Genomic DNA, 7,797 nt, shown 5'->3' with positions numbered 1-7,797 from the left:
TTATAAGAAAATATCTCATCAATATCTTCTATGTCTTTTCGGTTCCATATTTTCCAGTATTAATATAATTGATAGAGATTTCACGATTCTCGTCAGTTTGTGGTTCTGACAGAACATTTTCATCATCAGGTGTTTCTTCTGGAACACCATTTTCTATTTTATGATCATCGTGCTTCTTTATGCCTTTTCTTTTCCGAGGATTTTTATCCTTGGAACCGACTGGCCTTCCACGCTTCAGGCGTTTAATGACATCATGAGTGTCTTCAATCTGTTTCTTTGGAATTTCAATTCGAGCTAGGGCATTTACAGCATGTATATATGATTTTGTCACCCCTTTTGTGTCTGCAAATGCATCTGGCATTTGATTTTCTATTCTTTGCAAATGTACAATTTGCTGTACATCTTTTTCACATTGATTGGTCCTTGGATCCAAATGTAACAATGATGGTACATACCATGTGATTTCTTTTTCGATGTGTTTCTTTTCTCCCCCTAACACTGGGAATATTTCTTCATTAAAATGACAATCAGCAAAGCGTGCTGTAAACACATCGTCTGTCTTAGGCTCAAGATATCGAATTATTGATGGACTATCATAACCGATAAAAATACCGATTTTTCTTTGAGAACCCATTTTTGATCGTTGAGGTGGTGCAATAGGCACATATACCATACATCCAAAAATTCTTAGATGAGAGATATTTGGTTCTTTACCAAATGCAAGTTGCAATGGGGAGAATTTATGATATGCACTTGGACTGATGCGAATTAATGCCGCAGCATGTAAAATTGCATGTCCCCATATAAAAATAGGGAGTTTTGTTTTCATAATCATTGGTCTAGCAATCAGTTGTAGACGTTTAATCAATGATTCAGCTAATCCATTTTGCGTATGAACATGAGCTACAAGATGTTCAACAGTGATTCCCATTGACATACAATAATCATTGAAAGTCTGGGATGTAAATTCTCCAGCATTATCAAGTTTTATTTTCTTGATTGTATAATCGGGAAATTGATTTCGCAATTTTATTATTTGAGCCATCAATCTTGCAAATGCCACATTTCGAGTTGACAATAAGCATACATGTGACCATCTGCTAGAGGCATCGATCAATACCATAAAGTATCGAAATGGTCCATATGGTGGATGAATTGGCCCACAAATATCACCCTGAATACGTTTAAGAAATATGAGTGATTCAGTTTGGATTTTAGCTGGTGATGGTTTTATAATAAGTTTTCCAAGTGAACATGCTTTACATTGAAACTTATTATTCTGAAAGATCTTTTGGTCTTTCAGTGGATGACCATGTGTATTTTCAATAATTCTTCGCATCATTGTTGAACCAGGATGTCCCAATCGATCATGCCAATTTGTTAATATTGATGAATTATCTATCACCATATTTGATTCAATTGGACTTATATGTGTATAATGCAATCCAGTAGGGAGCATTGGTAGTTTCTCAACTACAAATTTCTTTCCTGACTTATATGTGGTAAGACACATATATTTCTGATTTCCATCAGTCATTCTCTCAGTATCATACCCATGAGAATATATGTCATTAAAACTTAACAAATTTCTTTTCGATCGTGGTGAATATAAAGCATCATTTATCAAAAATTTTGTACCATTAGGTAACAAAAATTTCGCTTTACCAAAACCTTCAATCAAGTCTACAGGACCTGATATTGTATTCACCATTATTTTTGTTGGTTTTAGTTCCAAGAAATATATTTCATCTCGCAGAATAGTGTGCGTTGTACCACTATCCAGTATGCAAATTTCCATGATATTATTTCCATGTTTGCTCATAGCATTTTCCATATCAAACTTCACAAAAATGTTATAAAGAAAAATTAAGTACAATACAAATGTAAAATATAACATGCTTTATAATACATAAATGCATGAAAAATACAAATTTGTTACAATCTAGTCCCACCAATCTTTTAATCAATGTCTTCGAAATCATTCAAAAAATCTACAGCACTGAAACTAGTTGAACCAATTAAATGGTCACTATTTTGAACAAAATTGGTCTCTTTTCCTTTTCCCTTTATCGATTCTTTATAGAGCTTACAAAGGTGCTCGGGGGCTCGACAAGTTCGTGATCAATGTCCCGGAGTGCCACATCTATAACAAACACTCTCGGTTCTTTTTGAGTAATTTTCATTTTCACTCATGTTTTCATGCTGCCTTTTTAGTGGGTGGTGCGTGACGCTCTTTTGAGATGAGTTACTGAAATAACTATCTCAATTATTTTCATATCCACGACCGCGTCCACGACCACGGTCATTTCTATGTCCACGTCCACGCCCACGTCCTCGACCTCGTCCACGACCAAAATCTGGTCTATCCCTTTGATTTTGGTTTTCATTTTTCATTACGACATTTGCTTCAGGAAAATGCCGTTGATCCAGTGGGTCGGGATTGATTATTTCTTACTAACAATTCGTTGTTCTTTTCCGCCACAAGAAGACATGCGATTAGTTCGGAATATCTCGAAAATCCACGCACTCTATACTGTTGTTGTAGAGTTATATTCGATGCGTGAAAAGTGAAAAATGTTTTCTCAAGCATTTCCATCTCTGTGACTTCAAGTCCACAGAATTTTAATTGCGAGACTATTCGATACATCGTAGAATTATAATCACTGACTTTTTTAAAGTCTTGGAATCTCAACGTATTCCATTCATCACGGGCGGTCGGGAGTATCACTTCCCTTATATGCTCAAATCTTTCTTTCAGCCCTTTCCATAAAGTCATTGGGTCTTTTTCTGTGAGATACTCACATTTCAACCCTTCATCAAGATGTCGGCGCAAGAAAATCATAGTTTTTGCTTTATCTTGTGACGTTGATATATTATTTTCTTTAATGCTTTCACTTAGACCCAATGACTCAAGATGCAGCTCAACATCAAGAGTCCATGGCATATAACTTTTTCTAGTGATATCGAGTGCAACGAATTCAAGCTTTGCCAAGTTTGACATGGTGGTACTAGAAAAATAACAATGCATTTTATTAGTTAATTTCCATTAATATGACAATACAAAATAATGGATAAACGATGAGTACAAGTAAGTGTACAAATAGAGAAAAAACATGTGGTGAAAAATCGCTGGTGAGTACAAAACTCGTGAGCATGATGATCATAATCGTTATAAAAAATATCCTTAGAAAAGCCAAAAACTCCATCTTCTTCTTTTTCGAAAAAAACCGAGGAAAAAATGTTTTGAGATGAAGAATGAATTTTGGTGTGATTGAAAATGAGTTTGAGTAAAAATATTTATAGGCCAAAAACTAGCCGTTTGTGACCGTTGGGGGTAAAGAAAAATCGAGTATGTATTGAATAAAAATTTGTGATAATGATACAATGCATATAATGATAATCATAATTAAATAATTATGTATATCATATCACATTATTATAAGATCGGTGTCGTAGACAGCCTTTTATATAATATTGTGAAATTATACCAATATAGTTAGTATAAAGTCAGGTATAGTATATCATATCACATTATTATAAGATCGGTGTCATAGACAACCTTTTATATAATAACATGAAATTATACAAATATGATTATAATGTTTAAAAACCTTAGAGGCTTTTATACTTATCGTATCCCTTACCGGGAGTGTGGGATGTCGTCTTAACATCCTCCCAGGATTTATAACAAGTTTTTTTAAAAAATTCATAACATGATATTATATATTAATATATACACAATAAAAATATATAAACAGAAAAATAAAAATTCTTACTTGTTGAATATTTTTGACTTCTTCTTGTATTTTGGAGCGTCGAAAATTATAGAGAACCTTCGAGCGATCGTGCTGATAACGTGTTGTGAAAAGTAAAATTTATAAAACTCAAAAACTCAAAATATTCTCAAACTCCACACTTTAAATTTATTATCTCAAATTGTGTTTTTCTACACAAATGAAGAGACCTATTTATAGATCTCAATGGGAGATTAGTCCAAAAATTAAATCATCATCATCTACATCATCACACACTAATTTTCAAAATAATACAACTCAATTTTCAACAATTCTAATATAATATAATATATTTTCAACAATAATAAGATAAACCTCTTCCCATTTATTTTTGTATTATAACCATGTCGTCGCCAAGACAATAATTTGGCTTAGTGTTATCATACTCCCACAATATTGAGCTCCACAAATCAAAAGGCCGACTCCAAAAGCGATTGGGACGGTTAATTTCAAAAATTTTAACTGAACCTGAAATTAATTATATATGGGTCGGAATTTTATCTGATGGCTAACTATGTAATTTTATTATATTAACAAAAAATGTTTGAACATCTCGTAATTAATTTAATTTGATTTTTGTTTTACTCTTTTACTCTGGGATTTGTAATTAGATGAACATATTTAGGGGTGGCAAAAATTTCCGAAATCTCGACCCATCCCGAATCCCATCTCATTTTCGTCCCGAAAAAATCCCAACCCGAAATTTTTCCGACCCGAACTTTCGGGATTTTTTCCATCCTGATTAATATCGGGAGCGGGATCGGGAATAAAACTTTATCCCGACGGAATTCCTGACCCGTCTCGAAATAATATAATAATATATTTTATTAATAAATTCATTAATATAATAAGTTAAATATTATTAGGTTTCAACTCATATAACACTTAATTGTGGACTTAATTCGCATAATTTTTATTGTTGGGACGATCAAATTGTAAAATCACGAAATGCCATTTTATTTTTTTGTATTTTTTTTTAAAAATAAATTAATAATTTAATTAATTCATATTTATAATTATCTAATTAGAAAAAATATGTAGAACAAGACTCAAGAGATTAATTTGACAATCTATTTAACAAAATTTATTTAATAATTGTATCAGAACATTTTATTAATAATTATCCGATACATTTTTTCTCTTAACAAAATTTTGAAACATTATCCGGAACATTTTAATATTATATGTTTTAAGTTTAATATTTATTTTTATTTATAAATATAAGTTTCTAAATAATATATTTAATAAAATTATCACATTTTTTTATTTTTTGAACGAAATCTTGAACATGAAAAAAAATTCGGGATTTTCTCTCCCTATCCGACGGGATCCCGAATGTTCGGGATCCCGAATAGTCGGGTTCCAAAATGTTTCGGGTACGGAATCGTGAGAAAAAAAAAGTTTCCCAATTTTTTTCGAAACGGGAGTTGGGTAAGGGGTTTACGGGACGGGTCCCGACCCTATTCCACCCCTAAACATATCCCAAATAAGCCCGAATTACCTCCCTCACCTTAGTTGTCAGAAAGGATTCGATCCAATTAAGTTGGATCCAGTTAAATTCGTTCACATAATTTTTAATAAGAAACGGCCCGATATATACCCTGTTGGTTCTTGTTCGTGGATATAAAAAAACTGGCCCAAAATATTTTTTCTTTTAAAGTTTTCAATATCTTTTTAAAGCTCGAGCATTTTAGTTATATAAGAAATGGATTATACATAAAACTTGTAATTTCTTCGTACGTTTTCTCTCCTTATAAATAATTTAATTTTATAAGTTTTAAAAATTTAAAACAGACCAAAACATCCTCTATTCTTCACTCTTCAAAGATTTATTTAATTTCAAGTTGCTAACATTGAGTTTGAATGTGTAAAAAATGGGATTTTGAATTCGGAATTGAATTTAGATTTTTGATCAATGGAATTAGAATTCTAATTTCGTATGATGAAAAAAAATTAGAAGTAATTTGAAATTTGATTTGGCAATTAAAAATAATGATATGTATTTTAAAAATTCTTTATATCTTATTTTTCAACTCAAAAGTCTAGGGCAATCAACAAGAAGGGGATTTCTTCATATGGGTCCTTCAACCCGAGAAACTAGTGTTCGTTTTAAAGAAAATTGTTTTTTTGATCTTGTTATTTTAATACGTCGCGATTTTTATTCTATATATTTTCATATTTCACTTTCAGTCTGTTATCTTTGTTTTTTTTACGATTTAGTCTTTTTTTTTTTCCAATGGAGTGCTCATGTGACCAAAATAATATTGATGTGAAGCTGACGTGTATAATTCAACGTAAGCATTTTCGAAGAAAAATAAACTAAAATTAAAAAAAATCGAAATATATATGACTAAAAATAAAATTTGAAAACAACAAAAAGAACAATAATCTCAAAATGTCAAATTTTGAAAAAAAAAACCCATTAAAAAACAAATGGAACTCAACTAATAGCTCTGAATGTTGTGCCTACCATACAATACACACATTGTGCCAAAACAAAATTTTTATTTTGATTCAGCCGATGGTTATGGTATCATGAGTATCCGCTATTTGATTTCAAAGAAAATAACAAAAAAAATTATTGAGTCGTCGATTGGTAATGGAAAATGACATTCTTTAAATAACAAAGAGTCGAGCCTTTCTCAAAAATTTTGTGAAAGATAAACTGAAAATTGCTTGCAAACACTAGCTAAGTATCAACCTAAACATTTTGTGTAAACGTGCAATATAAAATGAAAGCTGAAAAATAAGAAAGGTAAACTAGAAACAAGAATTTGATGATTTGAAAATATGGAATTAAAGATGGAATTTAAAACTGAATTGTGTTCCACGAAGCATTTCTCTGATTGTAAAGATGATTCTAAGAGGAAATTGATCTCTGTCCGAAAAAAAAAAGGAACCATGACGATAAAACCACAAAAAGAACCTTAGAACTTAGAAGCTAGAATTAAGGTTTGCACTTCAGCTAGCTCCTTTTTTTAAAAAAAAAATGTTTTAAAAAAAAGTTGATGCTTAATGTTTCCGAGATTTTCATGTTTTAATTTTATACAGACAACAGACCAATAGATAGACTGATGTAGGAATATTACGTCAATCTTAGGTAACAAAAAGAAAAATCTGAAAAAATCATGTCTATACGTCAATTGGGTGAAAACGATCGAAGAGAAATGAGAAGACTTGTATGTATACTTGGGTGAAAAAGAACAGACTTCTGTGAGCACTTACCCACGTGTCATTCAACTATGAGCATTTCTATGAACACCTACCCACTTGGCATTCACCTATTGGATGCATAACATGCCACATCAGCGGTGTTCACAGAAGTGCTCACGGTAGGTGCTCACCATAGCAAAATTATATATATATATATATATAGTTCTTTTATGGTGCCCAACTCATATGCCCAACTCCATGCCCACCATGTACAATATGTGAGTTGACCAACACAATTGATGAGTTGACTTATCACATATTGTACATGGTGGGCATGGAGTTAGGCATATAGAGTTGGGCACCATAAAAAAACTCTATATATATATATATAGGAGTTGGGCATATAGAGTTGGGCACCATAAAAAAACTCTATATATATATATATATATATATAATTTATTTATATTATAATTATTAATGCCTGCAGATTTAATGATTTATCATGTTTTGATTAATATTAATTCATTGTTGAAGGGGAAAAAAACCTGTTATGAAGAATGATGTGCGTGCGTGTGTGTGTGTTTATAATAAATTACACTTGTTTATAATTGTTTATATAACGGGTGATCGGAATCAAGCAATTCAAATCAACTTATTGGATACAAAAGTATATAAAATAAAATATAAATAAATTATGATTGTTTATATAATGCTGATTCTGAGTTCTGTGTAAGGGTTGGTATCTAAGATTTGAAACTTTAAAATAGGCATTCAGAGTGACAGTACAACTGATTCAATAAATTGTCGCCCAAGACCTAATCTTTCAAACCAACCATTAAAGAACGCAAAC

The sequence above is a fragment of the Henckelia pumila genome, chromosome 2, assembly GCF_033568475.1.
Source record: "Henckelia pumila isolate YLH828 chromosome 2, ASM3356847v2, whole genome shotgun sequence".
Classification (NCBI taxonomy): domain Eukaryota; kingdom Viridiplantae; phylum Streptophyta; class Magnoliopsida; order Lamiales; family Gesneriaceae; genus Henckelia; species Henckelia pumila.
This window is presented reverse-complemented; position numbering follows the sequence as displayed.